A 23,646-nucleotide genomic window follows, 5' to 3' on the forward strand; every position below is an offset into this window, starting at 1 on the left:
AATATTACCATTGTGACTAAGTATATACTTATAGTATACCAAACCTCAACCTTAATCACTCCTAAAATTTAAAATCCACGAACTTACAAAGAAATAGGAGAAGGGAAATATAATACTAGTCAAGAAGTCACAATGTCAATGTCTTTTTATGAATTCTTAAGAAAAATCAATAGGAGTAATGTTATATCTAAAGTTTTTATTAAAAACCATTTCAAGATAAGGAATAGAAATTAATAAATGAATTTGAAAAGACATGTACATTAAACTTAGGGGAGTTTTGGTATACATTTTGCCTCAGTGTGTAGGTTTATTTTCCCAAATACAAAACTTCATGTATGATCAAGAACTATTTTTTTTTAAGTCACAAAATCATGAATTGCAAATGACATCTATTCTTGTACTTAGTTGATATATCTAGTACTTCATTATTCTTTTTTATTGTTACTATTTATTTATAATTAAAGCATCATTGATTTACAATATTATGTTAGTTTTGGGTGTACAGCAAAGTGATTCAGATATATATATATATATATATATATATATATATATATATATACACACACACATATATATTTTTTTCAGATTATTTTCCATTATAGGTTATTATAAGATATTGAATGTTGTTCCCTGTAACACTTCACTGTTACAATTCTTGAGATAAAGGTAAGAAAATGCATGTGATAGCACCTTTAAACTGGGAAGCACTATACAAATTATTACTTATTTCTATGAGTTGACACAACATCATTACAGGTAAATCAGTATTAAAACACAATAGTAAACTAAGATGAAGCTTAATACTAACTTTCAAAATGAAGCTCTATTGTTTAATATTCTAAAGAGAATTATACTGCTATTACAATTAATTTCCTAATCAAAACATGAACTTTTTTTAACCAGACAAAGTAGGTAAATGTTATAAAGATGCTTATCATGACAATGACTTTAAATGATCAGTTAGTACTGATGTTGGAATCCATGATGATAGAGGAATGAAGATACTAGTTGCATAATATGGTTTTTGTTGCTGAGTAACTGGTGTTTTATTTTTCTTGACATTTGATAGTTCCAAACTGTCATCGTTTTCCTTTATCCTCTTCTCCCTACCACAGAGGCCCAGGAAACCGATGATGTAATCTTCAGAAGAGAACAGGAGAAAATGTCTGGAGAGAAAAAGAGCCAATCCAGGCCTTGCATATGGAAACAGCTAGGGAGATGGGTATGTCTCTATGATGGATTCAGTGTTTCTCACGTACTGAAGATGTCAAATTTTTCTAGGAATTTCTTAGTAATATGCCATTTAGTGCATGACTAAGGGAAAGAAGTATCCAGATATGAGTACATTCTTAAGGAGTTATTTTTTTGCTTTGCGTTTTTCTTATTCTTCAGTGTAAATATGACAATCATGTAATAGACTTAGGTTAAAAAATCATAACTGAAAATTTAGGAAAGTAGTAAAAGCTTCATTTTTACTATCAAAGAGGTTTAGTTGAGACTTCTTCGGTAACTGCCTAAAAGTAAGACAGAGCTATATCTCCTCTTCTTTCATTTCACTTCTTAAGCTAATTTTTCAACTCAGAAATTTTATAATAAAAATATACCATATTTCTCAGTTTCTTCCTATTTCCATGTTTTAAGCCACCTCTGACACTTACCAAAATTAACAACAGGCCAAAATCACCCATAGGAAATGATGAACTTTCTTTGTTAAATGTTGAATTATGCCCAAACTTGTGGTATAGTATTTATAGAGACTGACAGTCTGAGTTTTAGGAAGGAATGCCAAAGAGTAACTCCCCAATTAACATCTTCTGGCTTTAGGCACTTGAATTTCTATGGTAAGTCTGCAAAATCACCATCAGTGTGCAAAAAAGAACAGTGCAAAATGTTGTGTATTGGGTTCATAGAAGGAGAAGGTTAAATACCACCTCTGAGGGATGAGACTCCAAGTAATTGTACTTATTTATTCCACAAATTTTAATGAATGTTACTGTGTTTAAGACATTGTGCTTGCTGCTAGGTATACGGTGGTGAGAAAAACAGACATTATTCTTGCCTTCTTGTAGGACTTACCATCTAATGGAAGAGATACACAATATTCAAGTAAACATAAAAATGTATAATGAAAAATTGTAATACATGACACAAAAGGTAAAAGCAAGGCACCATGCTAGATGATAACAGTGTGGAGTAAGAGCAGAGCTTTAGACAGTGTGGTCAGGGAAACCTATTCCAGGTAGTGATATTTAAGCTGAGACCTGAAAGGTAAGAAGGAACCAGCCCTATGAAAAGCAGGGGAAGAGCCTCATCAATAGTGGAAACAGTATGTGTGCAGTCCTTAAGAAGAAGAGAGTTTACATAGCATGTCTCAGAAATTGAAAGAAGGCCAAGCTAATAACTTTTACTGACCTGAAAGTGTTTGTAAAGTGATTTCAGATTTAGTATTGCTTTCACCTGGATGTCAGCTATGAGCATGATTGCTTACTTCCAATTTTTCTTACTTTCTGTATCCTCTTTTTTCTTTTTTGTACCACACTGAACAGCTCACTAAGGACAGCTCATGTCACATGGTTACATGGTGTCCCATGGTCAGGTATTTAGTCATGAAGCCCAGTAGCAAACACAGAACTGTTTCTCAAAAGGCTAATATTTATCAATAGTAGAGGACAGGCTTTTTTCCAAAACCCTAAGAGTGTTGCCATGACATTTAAAAAAAATTTTTGCTACCACTGGATCTTCTGAGTCATATGGCCCAAAATCAGCTTGCATGGAAGCTCTGGGATCCATTCAAAACTATGAGTTACTCAGTCACTTATTCCAACTAGAACATTTGAATAGACTACATATTGCCTCCTGAATCTAAAGTGGCCCATGTGTCTCTCAGTGGTGGAGTGTACAAGATGAAGCAACTTGTCCTTCACGTTGATAGAAATATTGTGACATGCCCCAGACTACTGGACTCTTAGAAGCTTCACTATCATGACAGGCCCCTGAATGTTTTAAGGGCTTATCTAGCATCCTCTGTCATGTGTTTTGCCAAGGCATGTAGCATATTTGTTACTTACTACACATGAAGTCAAATACCTGAAAGGAAAAAGGTCTCATTATATACTCAAGACTCTTGTATTTTTTCCTTGCAGCATATATTAAATGCAATTAACAGTTGTCTAATTAGTTCAATATCTTTATCATTCTATAGAATATAACTCCACAAGGGCTAGAACCCTATTTTTCCTGTTCAGTGCTGTGTATCTGTACCTTGCCTTGCGTATAATGGGCTGTCAATTAATATGTAAATGTATGGATAGATGAACGAAAGAAAAGAATTGGAAAAAAATAAGAAAGGATAGAATAGGCAACATGTAGCATAGATAAAGAAGCTGTAGAGGAACTCACCTAGGAATTTAGTTAGAGGCTGAATTGTGAGGAAACTTAAGACCATATTTTGGCAGTTGAAATTTTTCTGAAAGGGTTGCAGGGAGCCATTGAAGGGGTTTATGCTTCTCTGTTTAAATCCACCCATTTTTCAAGGGTGCTCTCCTTACTTTATACTATGTTTAGTTATACATACATACGTAAATTGAGCACACACATGTATCTATACATACACAGTTTTGAGTTTTATCACATAATAAAATGAGGGAATCCATTTCATTGTTTTCCTAGTACCTGGCATATTACCTGAACATAGTAAGCACTTCAGCATTTGTCATATGAACAAATAAAGGCCCAGTTCAAATGCCACTTCTCTACTTGTTTTAGTTTCTTAAGATAGAAGGTTAGGTTATTGATTTGAGATCTTTCTTCTTTTTTATATAGGTATTTACAGCTATACATTTCCCTCTAAACACTGTTTTAGCTGAATCCAATAAATTTTTATATGTTGTTTTCATTTTCATTTATCTCAAGGTATTTTCTAATTTCCATTGTGATATTTTCTTTGACCTTGATTATTTCAGAGTATGTTGTTCAATTTCCACATATTTGTGAACTTTCCTAACTTCTCTCTGTTACTTATGTCTTATTTCATTCCATTTAGGTCAGAGACCATACTTTGTATGATTTCAACAGTTAAATTTATTGAGGCTTCTTTTATAATTTAATATAATGGTGTATTCTGGAAAATGTTCCCTGTACTCTTGAGAAGCATATGTAATTTGCTGTTGTTAGGTAGGGTGTTCTGTAGATGTCTATTAGGTTCTGTTGATTTATAGTGCTGTGCAAGTCTTCTATTTCCTTAATCTTATTTTTAGTTGTTTTTTTCATTATTGAAGCTGGGATATTGAATTCCTCAATTACTATAGTCAATTTCTCTTTTGATTCTGTCAGTTTTTCCCCTCATGTATTTTGGGGCTTTGTTGATAGGTGAATATATTTTTATAATTGTTATATGTTCTTGATGGATCAATCCTTTAATCATTATGAAATATCCTTCTTTGTCTCTAGTAACAGATTTTTTCTTAAAGTCTATTTTTTTCTGATATTGGTATAGCCAGTTCTTTTTTTGGATACTGTTTATGTGATATATCTTTTTCCATCCTTTTTCTTTCAAGCTATTTATACCTTTGGATCTAAAGTAGTGGTCCCTAACCTTTTTGGCACCAGGGACTGGTTTCGTGGAAGACAGTTTTTCCACAGACCAGCGGGTGGGGGAGCCAGAGATGGTTCAGGAGGTAATGTAAGCAGTGGTTCAAGTAGTAACGCAAGCGATGGTTCAGGCGGTAATACAAGCTATGGGAACCGATGGGGAGCGGCAGATAAAGCTTGGCTTGCTTGCCTGCTGCTCACCTCCTGCTGTGCAGCCCGGTTCCTAACAGGCTACAGACCGGTACCAGTCCATGACCCAGGGGTTAGGAACCCCTGATCTAAAGTATCTACCTTGTAGACAGTATATAGTTGGATTATATCTTTTTTTAAAAAAAATCCATTCTTCTAATCTCTGCCTTTTACTTTGAGGTATTAATATATTTACATTTAATGTAATTACTGATAAGGAATAATTTATATCTGCATTTTGTATTTTTTTCTATATGTCTTATATCTTTTTGTTCCTCTATTACTGTTTTATTTTTCATATTAAATAAATATACTTTACCATTTTAATTGCCTTGTCATTTCTTTTATTGCATTTGTTTTTTGAGTTTTATTTTTGTTGGGTTTCCTAGAGATGGGTTTCCTAGGGATTACAATTACAATCTCATCTTTCACAATCTAGTTCAAAATAAAAACAACTTAATAACAATAGTTTATAAAACTTTGCTGCTATATATCTCCATTCTCTCCTTCCTCATTTGTGCTGTTACTGTCATACATATTACATCTTTATATATTGTATGCAATTGTATACAATCAATCAACATTGATTATAATCATTCCTCTATGCAATTGTGTTTAAAATCAAATAGGAGATATAAAAAAGAGTTCCAAACTAAACAATATATTTATACTGCTTTTTAGATTTACCTGTTTAGTTACCTCTATTAGTGTTCTTTATTTCTTCATATGGATTTGACTTACTGTCTAGTGTCTTTTCATTTCAACCTAGAGAACTCCTTTTAATATTTCTTGTATGGCAGGTCTGCTTATGAAAAATTTTCTCTGTTTTTTTTTATCTGGGAATGTCTTTTTTTTTTTTTTTTTTTTGCGGTATGCGGGCCTCTCACTGTTGTGGCCTCTCCCGTTGCGGAGCACAGGCTCCGAACGCGCAGGCTCAGCAGCCATGGCTCACAGGCCCAGCTGCTTCACGGCATGTGGGATCTTCCCGCACCGGGGCACGAACCCGTGTCCCCTGCATCGGCAGGTGGACTCTCAACCACTGCGCCACCAGGGAAGCCCCTCCCCTCATTTTTGCAGGATAGTTTTGCTGGGTATAGGAATCTTGGGTTGATAGCCTTTCTCTTTCAGTGCTTTGGATGTGTCATCCTCCTACCTTCTGATCTCTATGTTTTTTGATGAGACATCAACTGTTAATTTTATTGAGGATTCCTTGTATATAACTAAATGCTTCTCTTTTGCTGCCCTTAAGTTTTTATCTTTGTCTTTTAACAATTTGATTATGATGTGTTATGACTTTCTGTTAAATTTATTCTACTTGGAGTTTTGTTGAGATTCTTGCATGTGTTAATAATTTGCATCAAATAAGAAGTTTTTAAGTCAATATTTCTTTAAATATTCTGTCTGCCTCTTTTTCTTTTCATTCTAAGTCACTCTTTAACAATGTTTAATAAGCTTAGAATTTAAAATTTTAATATTAAATATTTTATTTCTAGAAGTTCTTTTACAAATATGCTAGCTTCTTTCTAGAGTTACCTATTCCTCTCAGATGCTTTTAGGGTTATGATTTTATTTGTTTAAATAGAATAACCATAGTTATTTTATAATCTGTATGTAATATTTCCAGTATCTGAAGTCTTTGCATATCTGTTTCTTGAAATTATTGTTTCGGTTATTTCGCTCATGATACTGTTTTTTGTTTGTGTGTGTGCTTATTACCCCTGAAAATGTATTTTGGGGGGTTCTTTAAAGCTTAAGATGATGATGCCTTCCTCATAGAAGAATTTACTTTTGCTTCTGCCAGGTGCCTGGAACACCATCAGTCTGTCACCACCTTAAACCAATTCACAGTTTAGGTTCCCTGAATATGAACCTTTTAAAAATCTGTCTTAGGGCTATCCCATGGCCTCAAGTTCTCAGAGTATGTTTTCTTTACTCTCTCAGCCTCCCATGTTCCACAGTATGCTATGAGTGGAGGTGAGAGAGGCAAGGGTGTGTTTAAACCTGGTTCATCCATATTTTAATCACTGTGTCCCTTTGAGATCCTTTTTGATTCCTCATTTGGGGTTGGCCCTTGACCTTGACATCTGTTCCCATGGAAGATGAGGCTAAAACCAAACAACAGTTGCCTGGATTAGTAGATGTCTCAGGACAAACATGGCTAAGAATTCAGGTGTTCCACTTAGCTATCTGGATTCCACTTTCCCTTAGATTTTTGACCTGTTGGTTTCTAGTCTCTTGACAGCTCTTCATTGCTTTGAGGAGCTTTTAAAACACTTTAGCTGGCATTTTAGTTCTGTTCAACTGAAAGGTTAGATTGAACAATCTAGCCCCCCATTAGCAGAAATAGAAGTCTGCAAAGTTTTTTAAGGATAAATCTTTAACAATACTGTCTGAAATCTTCTCTTATTACATATCATAAGAGACAAAGATTGGAATAGGAAGTTAGAAAGGCATTTTTTAGATTTTTAAATTAATCACGAAAAGAATTTATTTACAAATATTTATTGAATCACTCACTGTTCTGTAGAAGACTGGGTGCTGGAAGGATACAAAGTTTTAAACAGCGTAAATATTTTCATTAGGCAGCTTTTCCTTCTAGTAATTCTGAAATTATAGTGTCATCTTTAATTAAATTACCTCTTAGAATTAACTCATTTACAGGAACAGTTATGCTATCTGACCCCCTTAAAAATCTCAGTGTGCTGTGGACCTGCTCTTAGGGTAAAGAGGTCTATGGCATAGGTTTGCATAATTACTTTTATTTAAACAGGTTATTTTATTAAAGAGTTTATTTTATTTACACAGTAAGTTATTAAACAGTATTAATTATTTACCAGTATTTTATTTAAACAATACATTTATGTCTTGTTACTTTAAAGTGACAAAACAAGTTTCTTTCAAATTTTACTTTTGCATTATATACAAAGGAACTATTAACTTTTTACTTGTTTTTAAGGGACCATATATTTTATAGATAGGATTAATGTGAGTTTTTTTGTTTCTAGCCTTTACTTGTACATTTGCCAAGTTTATGAAGTCTATTGTCATTCGGCACAATCATTCATTTGAAGTGTACATAAAAAAGAAATTTGGCGTAAAGCCACAAATCATTAGTTGATGGATTTTTAACTAAAAAAGAAAAGTAAGGTGTTTAACTCTAAGAAATGTCAACATACAACCACATTGACAGCAGGGATTTCTATCTAGATTCATACAACAGTCTTATTGAGATGTTTTTGGATTTGTTACATCTAATTCACTAATCACAAATAAAGCAAAAGTTGATTTTTGTGTGTGTATTATGACAGCATATTTCATTTGCAGGTAAGATTTTTAAAAATATTTTTTCATTTTTTTATTGAGATATAATTGACATATAGCACTGTATAAGTTTAAGGTGTACAACATAATGATTTGACTTACATACATCATGAAATGATTACTACAGTAGGTTTAGTGAACATCCATCATCTCAGATAGACACAAAATTAAAGAAATAGAAAAAAAAGTCTTTTTCCTTTTGATGCAACACTTAGGATTTACTCTTTTAACAACTTTCATTTATAACATACAGCAGTGTTAATTATCTTTATCAAATTGTACATTACATCCCAAGTACTTATTTATTTTATAACTGGAAGTTTGTACTTTTGACTGCCTTCATCTAACCCTCCCTCCCTCCCACCCCTCACCTCTGTTGGCTGCAAATATTATCTCTTTTTTAATGAGTTTGTTTGTTTGTGTTTGAAGTATAATTGACCTGTAACACTATGTTAGTTCCTGATACACAACATAGTGATTTGATATTTCTCTACCTTTCAAAATGATCACCAATAGTTGTCATCTGTCACCCTACAAAGATATTATATAACTATTGACTATACTCCCCACATTGTACATTTCATACTCGTGACTTTTTTTTTCAGTTCATGGCAGTTTATTTAATTTAAAAATAAAAACAGAAACAATAAAACAAAACAAAAATCAGTTTCCAATGAAAATACAAACACTTTGGGTGGTTATCCAGCTTTTTTTTTCCCTGTAGGCTATCCTGGGCTCAAACCAATCAAATGAATGAAAACCAGTTTTGATTGGAGCCATAAAGCATGTTGCACCAATTAAATTACACCAATATATTATTATAATATGTTTGAAATGCCTTTCAGACCAATAAAAAAAAGACAAATTCAAATTAAAAAGTCAACTTTTTATTACCAAAAAAAAATAGAAATTAAAGTCACAACACAGATTAAAAAAAAAATGTTCAGTCAAGTTTCTCTTTTTTTCTTCATTTATTTTGTAACTGCAAGTCTGTACTTCTTAATGTCCCTCACTTATTTCCCTCCTTCCCCCACCCTTGTCCCCTCTGGTAAGCACCTGTTTGTTTTCTGTATCTATGACATTGATTCTGTTTGGTTATGTTTGTTCATTTGTTTTGTTTTTTAAATTCCACATGTAAGTGAAATCATATGGTATTTGTCTTTCTCTGTCTGACTTATTTCACTTAGCACAATACCTCTAGGGCTACCCATGTTGTCACAAGTGGCAAGATTTCATTCTTTTTTATGGCTGAGTAATATTCCATTGTGAATATATACCACATCTTCTTTATCCATTCATCTATTGTTGGGCACTTGGGTTGCTTCCATATCTTGGCTATTGTAAATAAGGCTGCAATGAACATAGAAGTACATATATCCTTTCTAATTAGTGTTTTTGTTTTCTTTGGATAAATACCCAGGAGTAGAATTGCTGGATCATATGGTAGTTCTATTTTTAGTTTTTTGAGGAATCTCCATACTGTTCTCCATAGTGGCTGTACCAGTTTACATTCCCACCAACAGTGCATGAGGGCTCCCTGTTCTCCACATCCTCACCAACACTTATTTGTTGTCTTTTTGATAATAGCCATTCTGACAGGTGTAGGTAGTATCTCATTGTAGTTTTTTTTTTTTTTTTTTTTTTGCGGTACGTGGGCCTCTCACTGTTGTGGCCTCTCCCGTTGCGGAGCACAGGCTCCGGGCATGCAGGCCCAGTGGCCATGGCTCACGGGCCTAGCCACTCCGCAGCATGTGGGATCCTCCCGGACTGGGGCACGAACCCGCGTCCCCCGCATTGGCAGGCGGACTCTCAACCACTGCGCCACCAGGGAAGCCCTCATTGTAGCTTTGATTTGCACTTGGGGGTGGGGCTGGGTCCTGGGTCCTCTGGTGGATGGTGCCAAGTCCCAGGGTTGCTGGAACCTTAGGGGGTCCTATAGCAGCCAACCTACTTATTGGTGGGATTGTGTTCCCACCCAGCTAGCTTCCTGGCCCGGGGTGTCCCAGGACTGGTGCCCACCAGCTAGTGGGCAGGACTAGGTCCCAGCACTAATAAGCTAGAGGGAGGGTTCCAAAATGGCACTTACCAGCACCAGTGTACTTGTGGTGGGATGAGCTCCCTAAAAATGGCTGCTGCCAGCATCCATGTCCCCAGAGTGAGTTTCAGCTGCCTTCTTCCTCTCCCAGAGGCTCTCCAAGATTAAGAAGTGGGTCTGACCCAGGCTGTCTTCAAATTACCGCTTATGCCCTTGGTCTTGAAGCATGTGAGATTTGTGTGTGCCTTTTAAGAGTGGAGTCTATTTCTCAGTCTTCTGGCTCTCCCCAAATCAAGCCTCACCAGCCTTCAAAGCCAAATGTTCTGGGGGCTCATCTTGCTATGTAGGACCTTGGGTCTGGGGAGCTCCTGATGTAGGGCTCAGACCCCTCACTCCTTGGGGAGAACCTCTGCAATTGTAATTATTCTCACATTTGTGAGTTGCTCACCTGGGGATCTGGGTCTTGATTATACCATGTCTTTGCCCCTCCTACCCATTTCATTGTGGTTCCTTCTTTATATTCTTAGAGCGATCTTCTTTATATTCTTGAGAAGATGTTTTCTGATGGTTTTCAGGTCCCTCTCATGGATAATTGCTTGGCAAATAGTTGCAATTTTGGTGTGCCTGTGAGAGGAGATGAGCTCAGGGTCTTCCTACTCCACCATCTTGGTCACTCCCCCAAGATGTTTCATTCTTAACACGGGATCATGCAAAAATGTTGGGCAATAAATTAATAGAGATAATGTTTCTTTGCTGTATAATTTAATAAATAAAAGCAATGATTTAGCAACTGTAGAGTTTGTAACTGAACTAACCATTTATTAGCTATTAATGAGGTATTATAAGAAGGAATGTTAGTTGACTTATATTCTTAACATGTGTTGAAGTATTTTATTAAAGTTATAATGCCTCATTGTAAGGAAAATTGTAATGTAGAATTCTGAGGTTCTTATTCCGTTATTCCATTTTAGACTGAGTGGCAAAAAATTACCATCAATACATGCAGTATTGTCAGATATTTTAAATTACATTTTGTTTCATTATTCACTTAAATTTGTTTATTTTATAGGAAGCTAATTCACATGAAATTTATTATAAGATAGACTTACAAGGACATTCTTACCTTTCTATTTTCTCTTTTAGAAAAGCCTACATTTTCACCATGTTAAATTGCATTATGCAATTGTGATTTCTTAGTGTTATGAAGAATGTAGTGAGGCTTAGCTGTCACATCGTGGACTGGTAAAAATGGCATCATGGAAATGCTGTTAACATGGTTCTCAAAAGAATGAAAGATAAAAGGAACAGACAGAAAACTAATAACAGTTTAAACAGTTAAAACTGGATAACAGTTTACTGGAAAAAATTTATAGTTTCTTTAGTTTAGTCATAATGAACAGGAATTACAAATATTGAACATAGTATAACTTTTCAAAATTTTTCCTTCCATTTCTTTTGCCACTTGACAACAAGGAAATGAATTTTGAATTAAATATATAAGCTGTTGTATTCATGTGTATCTTATATTTTAAATGTAAGATGGAAAGCTGGCTTACAGCCACTTTTTAATGCATAAAAACAGTCTTAATGAATGCTAACAAAGTCGTACAGTCTTATGAATATTATTTGCTTGAAAACCTTCCTGTATTTCATAAACTCTAGCTAAAATGACTTTATGTGTTACTTGAGCAAATTTAATCCTGTGCTAATGAATATGTTCTTTATACAAAATTTCAAATAAAATATAAAAAATGTATTTCAGTTAAAATGATTTTATATTTTCCCCCCAATTTTTTGATAAGATTTAATTTTGACCAAGAGCAGGTCTAATCATATTGTACTTCAGGGCCCCCAAAAGTTCACATCCATTTATAACTGTGTCAGAGTGAATTAGATTTTTCACTGCCATTGATGACATACATTTGAGCCAACAAACCATACTCCAATAATAGAACCAACTAATATAAGCTATCTTTTAATCACTTTTTTCATTGTTAAAATCCTTAGGTAAGTCCATGAAACAGTGCCAACTCAATACCAACATCAAGAAAGGATTGGCAGGGGCTTCCCAGGGCTTCCCTGGTAGCGCAGTGGTTGGGAGTCCGCCTGCTGATGCGGGGGACGCGGGTTCGTGCCCCAGTCCGGGAGGATCCCACATGCTGCGGAGTGGCTAGGCCCGTGAGCCATGGCCACTGGGCCTGCATGCCCGGAGCCTGTGCTCCGCAACGGGAGAGGCCACAACAGTGAGAGGCCCACGTACCGCAAAAAAAAAAAAAAAAAAAAAAAGAAAGGATTGGCTCTTTATTACTGGCTCTAACAGAGCTGACAATTCTCTTTTATTTCAACAAGAAAAGTGTTTTTTCATAAATGTTTTTTTTTCAAGAAAAGTGAGTGAAGCCATTTTAGAAATTTATTTTATACTCTTCTTTAAAACTTAAAGAAATAATTATCTAAGGAGAGTCAGTCTGACTAGTGATAAACCTAAATTGTAGTTTTTTTTTTGTTTGTTTGTTTGTTTTTTTGCGGTACACGGGCCTCTCACTGTTGTGGCCTCTGCCGTTGCAGAGCACAGGCTTCAGACGCGTAGGCTCAGCGGCCATGGCTCACTGGCCCAGCCGCTCCGCAGCATGTGGGATCTTCCCGGACCGGGGCATGAACCCTTGTCCCCTGCATCGGCAGGTGGACTCTCAACCACTGCGCCACCAGGGAAGCCCCTAAATTGTAGAATTTTAATGTGATTTTTTAAATAGCTAGAACTATTAAGTAAATAATTTTAACTTGATGCAATAAAAAGAGGTTCACCCTGAGAAAACCATAATTCAAAAAGTGTCATGTACCACAATGTTCATTGCAGCACTGTTTACAACAGCCAGGACATGGAAGCAACCTAAGTGTCCATCGACAGATGAATGGATAAAGAAGATGTGGCACATACATACAATGGAATATTACTCAGTCATAAAAAGAAACGAAATTGAGTTATTTGCTGTGAGGTGGATGGACCTAGAGTCTGTCATACAGAGTGAAGTAAGTCAGAAAGAGAAAAACAAATACCAAACGCTAACACATATATATGGAATCTAAAAAAAACAACAACAACAATGGTTCTGAAGAACCTAGAGGCAGGACAGGAATAAAGACGCAGATGTAGAGAATGGACTTGAAGACATGGGGAGGGGGAAGGGTAAACTGGGAGGAAGTGAGAGTGGCATGGGCATATATACACTACCAAATGTAAAGTAGATAGCTAGTGGGAAGCAGCCGCATATCACAGGGAGATCAGCTGGGTGCTTTGTGACCACCTAGAGGGGTGGGATAGGGAGGGTGGGAGGGAGACGCAAGAGGGAGGAGATATGGGGATGTATGTATATGTATAGCTGATTCACTTTGCTATAAAGCAGAAACTAACACACCATTGTAAAGCAATTATACTCCAATAAAGATGTTTTTTTTTTTAAAAAAAGGGCTTCCCTGGTGGCGCAGTGGTTGAGAGTCCGCCTGCCGATGCAGGGGACACGGGTTCGTGCCCCGGTCCGGGAAGATCCCACATGCCGTGGAGCGGCTGGGCCCGTGAGTCATGACCGCTGAGCCTGCGTGTCTGGAGCCTGTGCTCCGCAACGGGAGAGGCCACAACAGTGAGAGGCCCACATACCGAAAAACAAAAAAAAAACCAGGAGGTTCATCTATGGTTAGCATCATCCATCTTCACACAAAACATTCTATTTAATGAAGTATTTCAATTGAGTGAACATTTGCTGGGTATCTGCTACATACACGGAATGTCCACAGAGGTGACAAAGATGACCAAAACTAGACCCTGCTCCCAAGAAACTTCTTTTCTAAAGCAGATTATCCTATTCACCTATAGTCTTGTTTAGTTGCAAATCTACTTTGCATACCAAGACTTTCTTTTCAAATAGTGCAAATGAAAACTTTTGAGTATCCACTGATTGGAAGTTCAGAAACTCTCAATCAGTATATAGTCCTAATAAAGGAGATGTAACTTGTTTAAACAAAATATATTCAGGCTTTTATTTCAGAAATTATATTTGGAAAAATCTAAACTTCCTGATACCTTTTTGACTATGTAAGACTTTTTCATTTTAAATTATAAACCAGAATTGAAACTCAATGTCATACAATTTAATTCCTTTGTTTTTAAGGGGAGTTAATTGTATATTATTAGCAGCCAAGTGTAGATTTTAAAATTAAGATGGTTTTTTAAAAATCAGATTTGTCCTTTTGAATTCTAGCGCGGGGTTATACAAGCAAGCTGTCAGTTCATTCCTATATATATTTTGACTTTAAGACAAGAACTTACATCTCTAAGAAGTAATTTTCTAGCCTAGTATATTTTTAAGCTTTCGAGAACTCATAGAGGAGAAAGTTTCAAAAACAATTTACATTATTTTAGATAGCTATTTGCTAGTAGATATGATATTGGAAATCCATGAATTATCTGGATGGGGAAAACTGGTTTTCTTTAATTCCTAGATTTTTCCCCTTTTCAGCCAACACTTAGATTGACTCTGCTGCAAGAAAAAGACTGGAACTAAAAAGTTCCATGTTGTATTTTGAGGCATCATTGTTGTGTGTGTGTGTGCGTGCATGTGTGTGTGTATTTTAAGATCACTCATGTCGGAGAAAAGTTTGTTTCATGACACTGGGCTCCACTCTATGTACTTGAACATAGTTAAATTGAAATGTTAAGGATATTGATAGAAATATTTTAAAGATTCTTTTCAATACTTGCCTTCCTTATTAGGCAGAATTCTTAGCATATTTCCTCTTCTCTTGATGGTATTGATTATGCAGGTCATACCTCCAGACCAAGCCTCCTGCTAACCTCCACACAACTTCCAAAGTGATTTTTCTAATACACAAAAATGACCATGTCATTTCTGTGCTTAAAGCTTTCAGCTACTCTTTACCAACCACCAAAGAAAAAGCCAGATTTTTGTTTATGATACAAAAGCCTTCTATAATCTGAACCAACCTACTGTTTCTGGACTTAATTCTCAGTGTTAGACTCTGTGCTTGGATTGAAGAGAGAGATGAGAAGTGGATCTTATAACCTTTAAGCGTTCACAGATTGTGAACTGGTGCTGCTACTCAGTAACTGTAATGGTCTGGTTAATGCATAAAGCAGGAGCCACCATGGCATTTCAGAATCCCGGGTGATTATATCCAATGAACAAGTCTGTTTTGGTCATAATAAACAAGCCTAGAACTGCCCTGGGAAGAGGAGATGGCTGTCAGGTAAATGAGCCTTGAAAAATTGTAGTAATAGTAGGAGAAGGAGGCTCTGCTGATAGTAATACCACTCATATGTCTGCAGGTAAATAATTATAACCCATGTTTTATGCAAAAATACCATCTCTTTTCCCTCTATGTAGCCCTCAAAACAACTCATTGAGATCTTATCAGTATCCTCAATTCACAGGTAAGAAATGAGATGAAATTACTGTATTCAAGATTAAACAGCAAATTAAGTCAGACTTCCCTCTGTTGCCAAATTCTGTGATCACCATGGATAAAACTTCTGAGTTTACTCTCTGATCCAAGATCAAGGAAGTAGAAAGGAATGGGATTCCAGGTTCTTGAGCTGAGCCTTTCCCCTGCCATCATGGAGCAGCCTCATGGAACTATCTGTACTCTTTAGTGTGACTAAACCAAAACAAGGGATCATTACTGTGTTTACCTTGTGCCTGGCACTGTGTTAAATGCTTTACATATATTGCATTTAATCCTTAACAACCCTATAAGGTAGCTGCTTTATTTTTCTCCATTGTCTAGATGAGGAAAATAGGGCTTAGAAAATCAGCTTAACCCAAAGGCACATAATGAGTTAGTGGCAGAGCTAGATCTTGAACCCAGATCAGCTTTGTGACAGAGCCCATGTTCTTCTGTTGAGCCTTCCTCTAAGAGAATGGTTAGAAGTTTGGGTTTTTTTTCTTTTTAAAATCGAGGATAGCTAATTCTAGAATTTTGAATGTCACACACCAGCTTTTTACACGGTCCTTCCTCTTTTCTCTTTGGTTCAAAGCCATACTGATTAAATGAAAGGGTATGATGGCAACTTATTTCTTCTTTGATCTTCTCATATCCTCAACCTTATTTCTTAGTGCTCCAGTATCACTAAGCCATTAAAATTGCTAAAAGTCAGATTATTTATTATTGCCTTAGTATAAAAATCCTATAAAATAAGGATTTTATAGTAAAAGAAATGTAGAGTAGAAATAACACCAAGATTAGAATCTGAAAACCTGATTTTCCAGTCCTGATTCTGCCCCTTTCTAGCTATGTGTCCTTAGTCCAGCCTTTTCAACCTTTTTGAGGTGTCTATTTTCTTAAGTTTAAATTGTCAATAACGTTTCCCCTGTGCCTCCCCTCATAGAACATATGGAATATTAAACCAATCAGTTTAGTCAGTAATTCAGTAAAAACAAAATAACCTCAAACATCTGTATCCTGAATTCTCTCACTTTTAAATTAATTTCTATGAAAACCCTCAGAGTACCATGTAAGAATAGTTGAAGAATTTCATTGATTTATCTCTGGAAAATTAAGCCTAACTGATCTCTCTATTTTGATTTGTAGGTTTTAATTTTGAATAGAAAATAGTTTTTAAAATAATATCAGTGTACCAATCACTTTATGTAAAAAATAGATATTTAAGACATATACTCAGAGGGAAAAGACTCTTGAAAACCTCTTTCCTCCCTTTCAGTTCATGAATTGTAATTATGGCAGTTAAGTAGGTGTGTATTCTTTAGTTATTATGAGATCCCTGATTGCTGGTTTTCCCACCAATGCACATTGTGAGAAAAAGTCATGAATAATATTTTCCTTCTTCAGCCTTCCCACAATTCTTTATTTTCTGATTCTAAATAATATATATATATATTTTTTGCTATGGCAGACTGGCTGGAATCACTTTGACCTTGGCCAGAACAAATAGAAGATTAATGAAACAGAGCTAACCCCTTGCTTCTGAATGACAGAGCTAGCTCATCATTCACAACAGTCACCTTTCCTTCAATCCTTTTGCCCCTGAGTCTCAATTCTTTCCTCCTAACTCTAATGTTCTCCTACTTCTCATGGGCTGGGGGAATTCCTTTATATGTTGACCTGGAAACCTGGACTTAGTGGTCATTGGTGTGGATACAGTACTTGTGAGTGATGATGTTGTCATCCAGGGAGAGCAAATGAATGTGAAAGAAAGGAACAGTATCAATAGGACAATGCCGTGCATGGAAGACCTCATTTATTATTACAATTTAAATGTATCGTACCAAATAATTTTCTTGTTGGTATTTGAAAGGTTTTCATTAGCTAAATATATAATTATACACATAAATAAAGTCTGGCATTTACTGCAAAATCAGAAGGCTTAAGATTTTTTTTTTTTTTTTTTTTTTTTTTTGCAGTACACGGGCCTCTCACTGTGTGGCCTCTCCCATTGCGGAGCACAGGCTCTGGACACGCAGGCTCAACGGCCATGGCTCACGGCCCGGCCGCTCCTCAGCATGTGGGATCTTCCCGGACCAGGGCATGAACCCGTGTCCCCTACATCGGCAGGTGGACTCTCAACCACTGCGCCACCAGGGAAGCCCCAAGGCTTAAGATCTTTGAAAAGAAAGGTGGATATACCTGATCTCATAGTGGAAAGTCTTCCTAAACATGTTACCCAAGTCAGAAAACATAAAGAAACAAGATTGATAGATGATATATGTATATATATAATCACATTAATCAAGTTTGAAAGACAAAAGTAAAATAAGAAAAAGACATATAGTCAATATTCTTAATATATAAATAGCCCATATAAAAATCAGCAAATGATAAGCAAACCAATAACTGTCCAATGAACATGTTATTATTGTTCAAAAGGTAAATCTTTTCAAAAGAAGGAAATGTATTATTATTTAGTTATTATAATTTAAACGTACTTAACTAGTAACATGGAAATGTTAGCAGAAAATGGGTTAAGATAAGGAGACATTGCAGAGGATTTATTGTTGAAATGGAGTTCAAATTAATGGAGCTAATAGTCTAATTAGAATATACTGTGTGGGTTCTACTATCAGTGGCATCAGTTACTCCCTAAGTTAATGATATTATAATAGAAAACCCATAATAAAATAAGCCAAAGGGTAACTGGGGTTGAAGCTATGTGTGCTCTAACTTGTTCTACTTTTAGGGAAGTTCTAGGCACAAGTTTGGGAGAGGTCTAGAACATGTTATAATAGGAAATTACAAGGGAGTAGTATTGAGCTGTTAGCAAAACTTAAGAAACTTCTTAGTCCTATTGGCATCAACCTGCCAATGAAGATATGGTTAGTGCAAATAATGTTTTGTGGATTCATATTGCCTCACCTGTTCTACTGAGCAGTCAGCAGTGCTTGGATGAAACTCGTGGATTTGGCAACTATAAAGAGACTTCTGACGTGATGGTTCTTGTAAACTACCTTGAGATTTTAATATTGATGTCAGTCTGCAGATTGGATTCCTTTCCTTTTTCTCTTCTGTTTTACTGCCACCAAAAAGGGCTGTGCCCTCCCAAAGGAGTTTAAAAAGATAGAATAGAGAGCAGAACATATGAGAAAATGTTAAAGCAAACTAGTAGTCAAATAAATGCAATTTTAAATAATAACTCTTCATCAAAAAATTTTTCTAAGTTCTTTTTTTAATGTTAATACTCCGTATTATCAGATACCACTGATTTCTTACCAAGATTCATCTCACCTTAACTTTTTTTTTTTTTTTTTTTTACTGACAGAATCCTTATGTTTACTCTAGGATAGAATCCAGATAGGCTTAAGGTTTAGCTATAGAGTCTTTCTGGTAGTCCCATTCTTCTTATCAGTGACTGGTTTAGGAGAGGGCATGTCACCCATTTCCAGCCAGTGAGACCTGAGGGAAGTTTGCTATTGGGCTCCTGAGAAAGAGTTCCTCTTCCTAGGAAGGAGACACAAGGAGATATGATCCATTTTTATTTCTGGTTCTGGTCTTGCTGGGATGTTCAGCCCAGAACTGCTTCAGCTATCTTGTAATGCTGAGGGCAAAGTAGAGAGAAGAAGAATGATTTTATTGAGCCATTTAATCAAGCAGTACTAAAAACTGCCTCCCTCCCTCCTTCCCTCAAATATTTCTTTCCTTCTTTCATTTCTCTTTCTTATTTTCTATGATGCATATATATAGGATAGAAAAATCTTGAGGTTAAAAGAAGAAAATTGCTGCTACTTGAATGATATGTTGCAAATCGACAGAAGTGGGATCTCTATTACAGATGATGACATGAATATTAGCAACTGTGATTAATACCAGAGAGGGAATTGGCAATGCAAAGAGAGAAGTAGACATTCATATTTAACACATAATTGTTTTCCCTAATGTTCCCTTTGAAAATATTTGTTGACATATTTAGGTCTCAAATGATTGAAAATGAACATCTGGACTGTGTCACAGTCCCACTTAGAGTCAAATGTGATGGTGATCCTTGTGCAGTGAGAATGAAGGAGAACAGCAGATGGGAATGTCTTGGGAGTTTAGTGGCACCTACCTGGATATAAAACTGAAAATTCCGTCCCTGTCCCTGATGCCGAATGAGAATAACGAGGACAAAGTTTTGAGGATAAAGGAAAGAGAAATTTAGTAATTTGCCAGCAAATGAGGAGGGCAACAGGCTAACATTAGTGTCCTACTCTCTGAAAGAGGGTAGGTCTATTTAAGGAGAATTTTGAGGGTGGGGTTGGCAGGACTGCATGACTGAGACCTCTCTGGGCTGGCACCACTCCTTTTGATATTTCCGTGATTCGTGGCCATTACGGTTGTCTGCTTCCAGTCAAGATGTGCTGACTGTTTTTCTGCTGACTGCTTGGTCCTATGCACCTGTGACTCAAGAAGAACTATTCAAACAATATAGCACTTATCAGCATAGTTAACAGAGAGAAACAGCATGTGTACATTATTTGATTTAATGCATGAGTTAAAAGAGAAAGTTAGTTGTTAAATTTTTAACTCTATATTTGGCTATAGATGTTGCTTGTCCTCTTAGTGCAAGAGAACCCAGAAATAAATGGTGTTAAAAAAACTCCCCTCATGGCGAAGTTTGCTTCAGAGTATTTCCTTCCCCTATTCCCTCAGCTTGTAGAAGTTGGAAGTCTGCATTTGAAGTTTGATGTAAACCATATGGCATATTTTGGAGGCTCCTGAGATGTACAACATTGCTCTATGTGTTCCTGCCTCCTCACCTTTCTTATGCTGCTCTCTCTGCCTTTATTGCCCTTTCTTCCCCAAATGGTACCTGGCTCTAGGTTAAGAAATACTACCATTAGCAGTTATCTATAAATTCTAGCCTTGGACAGAAGACAAAAATCTTTATATTCCTCTCCAAAATATACAAGCCCTACCTATCTAATCTGAGAAGCAGAATGTGCATGATCATTGTAAGCTCAGACTGATGGAAAGACCAGATACATGCTCCTTGGGTAGATCAAGCAGGGTTTAATTATCTAAAGTAAATATAAAAGGAAATCAGCACAATCATGATACACATCGCAGAGGTCAGCAACATATTTCAGGACAGATGGGGGTTCCTGCTTCTGAAATCCTCACCACTGGGTGCATAGTTACACATAATAACATCTGAATAAGAGTAATATTATTCTTAGTAGTCTTCACTTTGCATCTAGACTTAAGTACACAAGACTGGATCAGTTCTCTAGGTAGACTGCCTGGATATGTGCTGGGAACCACTTCTTTGGAGCCAGGAGCACCTCTTTAAACTCAGATTTACACTGTGGAAATAAATGAAGACTAACCAAATGAAAGCAAGCAAAGGCTATTTATTCAGAGCTTGCTATAGTAAGGGAGTCAGCCACTGTCACTTGTGTTTTAGCAGAGACTCAAAGGCAGGCAGAGGAGCGGAAAAAAGAGAAGGTTTCATGTATACCTTGATTGGAAGCTGTTGGCATGAGGAAGCTGTAGGCAGGCTGGGGACAAATATTAGTAAAGCTGTCAGTTATTAATCAAGTCCTGGCCATTTGAAATCAGTTGTTTACAGGGGTTACTGTTTGGCTTCCTGGACCATCACCGGAGATAGAAGTTGGACTTCCTGCAAGTCTGACTTATAGCAAGCTGGCTTCCTGGGACTGGTTGATTTCCTGGCCAAGTTGTTGCAGGTTGTGGGTCAGAGATCTATTTTTATATATGATTTGGTCATTGTTATTTTTACATTAAACCTCTCAATACAGAACACAGTATGATTATAGGAGGCGGTACAGTACAGTACAGTACAGTGAACCTAAGCCTAAACAGCCCTATTCATCACTCTTGGTGCATGCAAACTATTGCATCCTGATCCTAGTATATTCTTTTTTTGTTTGTTTGTTTTGTTTTGTTTTTTATACTGCAGGTTCCTATTAGTCATCATTTTTTTTTTTTTTTTTTTTTTGCCGTACATGGGCCTCTCACTGTTGGGGCCTCTCCCGTTGCGGAGCACAGGCTCCGGACACACAGGCTCAGCAGCCATGGCTAATGGGCCCAGCCACTCCGCGGCATGTGGGATCTTCCCGGACCGGGGAACGAACCCGTGTCCACTGCATCGGCAGGCGGACTCTTAACCACTGCGCCACCAGGAAAGCCCCTAGTCATCAGTTTTATACACATCAGTGTATACATGTCAATCCCAATTGCGCAATTCAGCCTACCACCATCCCCACCCCACCGTGGATTTCTCCCCTTGGTGTCCATACGTTTGTTCTCTACATATGTGTATCAACTTCTGCCCTGCAAACCAGTTCATCTGTACCATTTTTCTAGGCTCCACATACATGTGTTAATATATGATATTTGTTTTTCTCTTTCTGACTTACTTCACTCTGTATGACAGTCTTTAGATCCATCCATGTCTCAATAAATGATTCAATTTCGTTCCTTTTTATGGCTGAGTAATATTCCATTGTATATATGTACCACTTCTTCTTTATCCATTCGTCTGTCGATGGGCATTTAGGTTGCTTCCATAACCTGGCTATTGTAAATAGTGCTGCAATGAACATTGGGGTGCATGTGTCTTTTTTAATTACGCTTTTCTCTGGGTATATGCCCAGTAGTGGGATTGCTGGGTCATATGGTAATTCTATTTTTAGTTTTTTAAGGAACCTCCATACTGTTCTCCATAGTGACTGTATCAATTTACATTCCCACCAACACTGCAAGAGGGTTCCCTTTTCTCCACACCCTCTCCAGCATTTGTTGTTTGTAGATTTTCTGATGATGCCCATTCTAACAGGTGTGAGGTGATACCTCACTGTAGTTTTGATTTGCATTTCTCTAATAATTAGTGATGTCGAGCAGCTTTTCATGTGCTTCTTGGCCATCTGTATGTCTTCTTTGGAGAAATGTCTATTTAGGTCTTTGGCCCATTTTTGGATTGGGTTGTTTGTTTCTTTAATATTGAGTTGCATGACTATTTATATATTTTGGAGATTAATCCTTTGTCCATTGATTTGTTTGCAAATATTTTCTCCCATTCTGAGGGTTGTCTTTTCGTCTTGTGTATGGTTTCCTTTGCTGTGCAAAAGCTTTGACGTTTCATTAGATCCCATTTGTTTATTTTTGTTTTTATTTCCATTACTCTAGGAGGTGGATCAAAAAAGATCTTGCTGTGATTTATGTCAAAGAGTGTTCTTCCTATGTTTTCCTCTAAGAGTTTTATAGTGTCCAGTCTTACATTTACGTCTCGAGACCATTTTGACTTTATTTTTGTGTAGGGTGTTAGGGAGTATTCTAATTTCATTCTTCTACATGTAGCTGTCCAGTTTTCCCAGAACCACTTATTGAAGAGACTATCTTTTCTCCATGTATATCCTTGTCTCCTTTGTCATAGATTAGTTGACCATAGGTGTGTGGGTTTATCTCTGGGCTTGCTATCTTGTTCCATTGATCTATGTTTCTGTTTTTGTGCCAGTACCATATTGTCTTGACTACTGTAGCTTTGTAGTGCAGTCTGAAGTCAGGGAGTCTGATTCCTCCAGCTCCATTTTTTTCCTTCAAGACTGTTTTGGCCATTCGGGGTCTTTTGTGTCTCCATACAAATTTTAAGATGATTTGTTCTAGTTCCATAAAAAATGCCATTGGTAATTTGATAGGGATTGCATTGAATCTGTAGATTGCTTTGGGTAGTAGAATCATTTTCACAATGTTGATTCTTCCAATCCAAGAACATGGTATATCTCTCCATCTGTTTATGTCATCTTTGATTTCTTTCATCAGTGTCTTATAGTTTTCTGCATACGGGTCTTTTCTCTGCCTAGGTAGGTTTATTCCTAGGTATTTTATTCTTTTTGTTGCAATGCTAAATGGGAGTGTTTCCATAATTTCCCTTTCAGATTTTTCATCATTAGTGTATAGGAATGCAAGAGATTTCTGTGCATTAATTTTGTATCCTACAACTTTACCAAATTCATTGATTAGCTCTAGTAATTTTCTGGTGGTGTCTTTAG

General features: G+C 36.5%; 1 protein-coding gene across 4 annotated transcripts in view; it reads left to right on the forward strand.

The window, feature by feature from the left end:
• Positions 1 to 23,646, forward strand: part of MAMDC2 (MAM domain containing 2) — a gene marked incomplete at its 5' end in the record, with an annotated part of 443,561 nt that overhangs the window by 4,377 nt on the left and 415,538 nt on the right. For all 4 annotated transcript variants that reach the window (XM_082633490.1, XM_082633489.1, XM_082633491.1 and 1 more), the window contains one exon: positions 1,116 to 1,222. The remainder of the gene's footprint in view (positions 1 to 1,115; positions 1,223 to 23,646) is intronic.

This window comes from Mesoplodon mirus, assembly GCF_964341445.2.
Source record: "Mesoplodon mirus genome assembly, chromosome: 1".
Lineage (NCBI taxonomy): Eukaryota > Metazoa > Chordata > Mammalia > Artiodactyla > Ziphiidae > Mesoplodon > Mesoplodon mirus.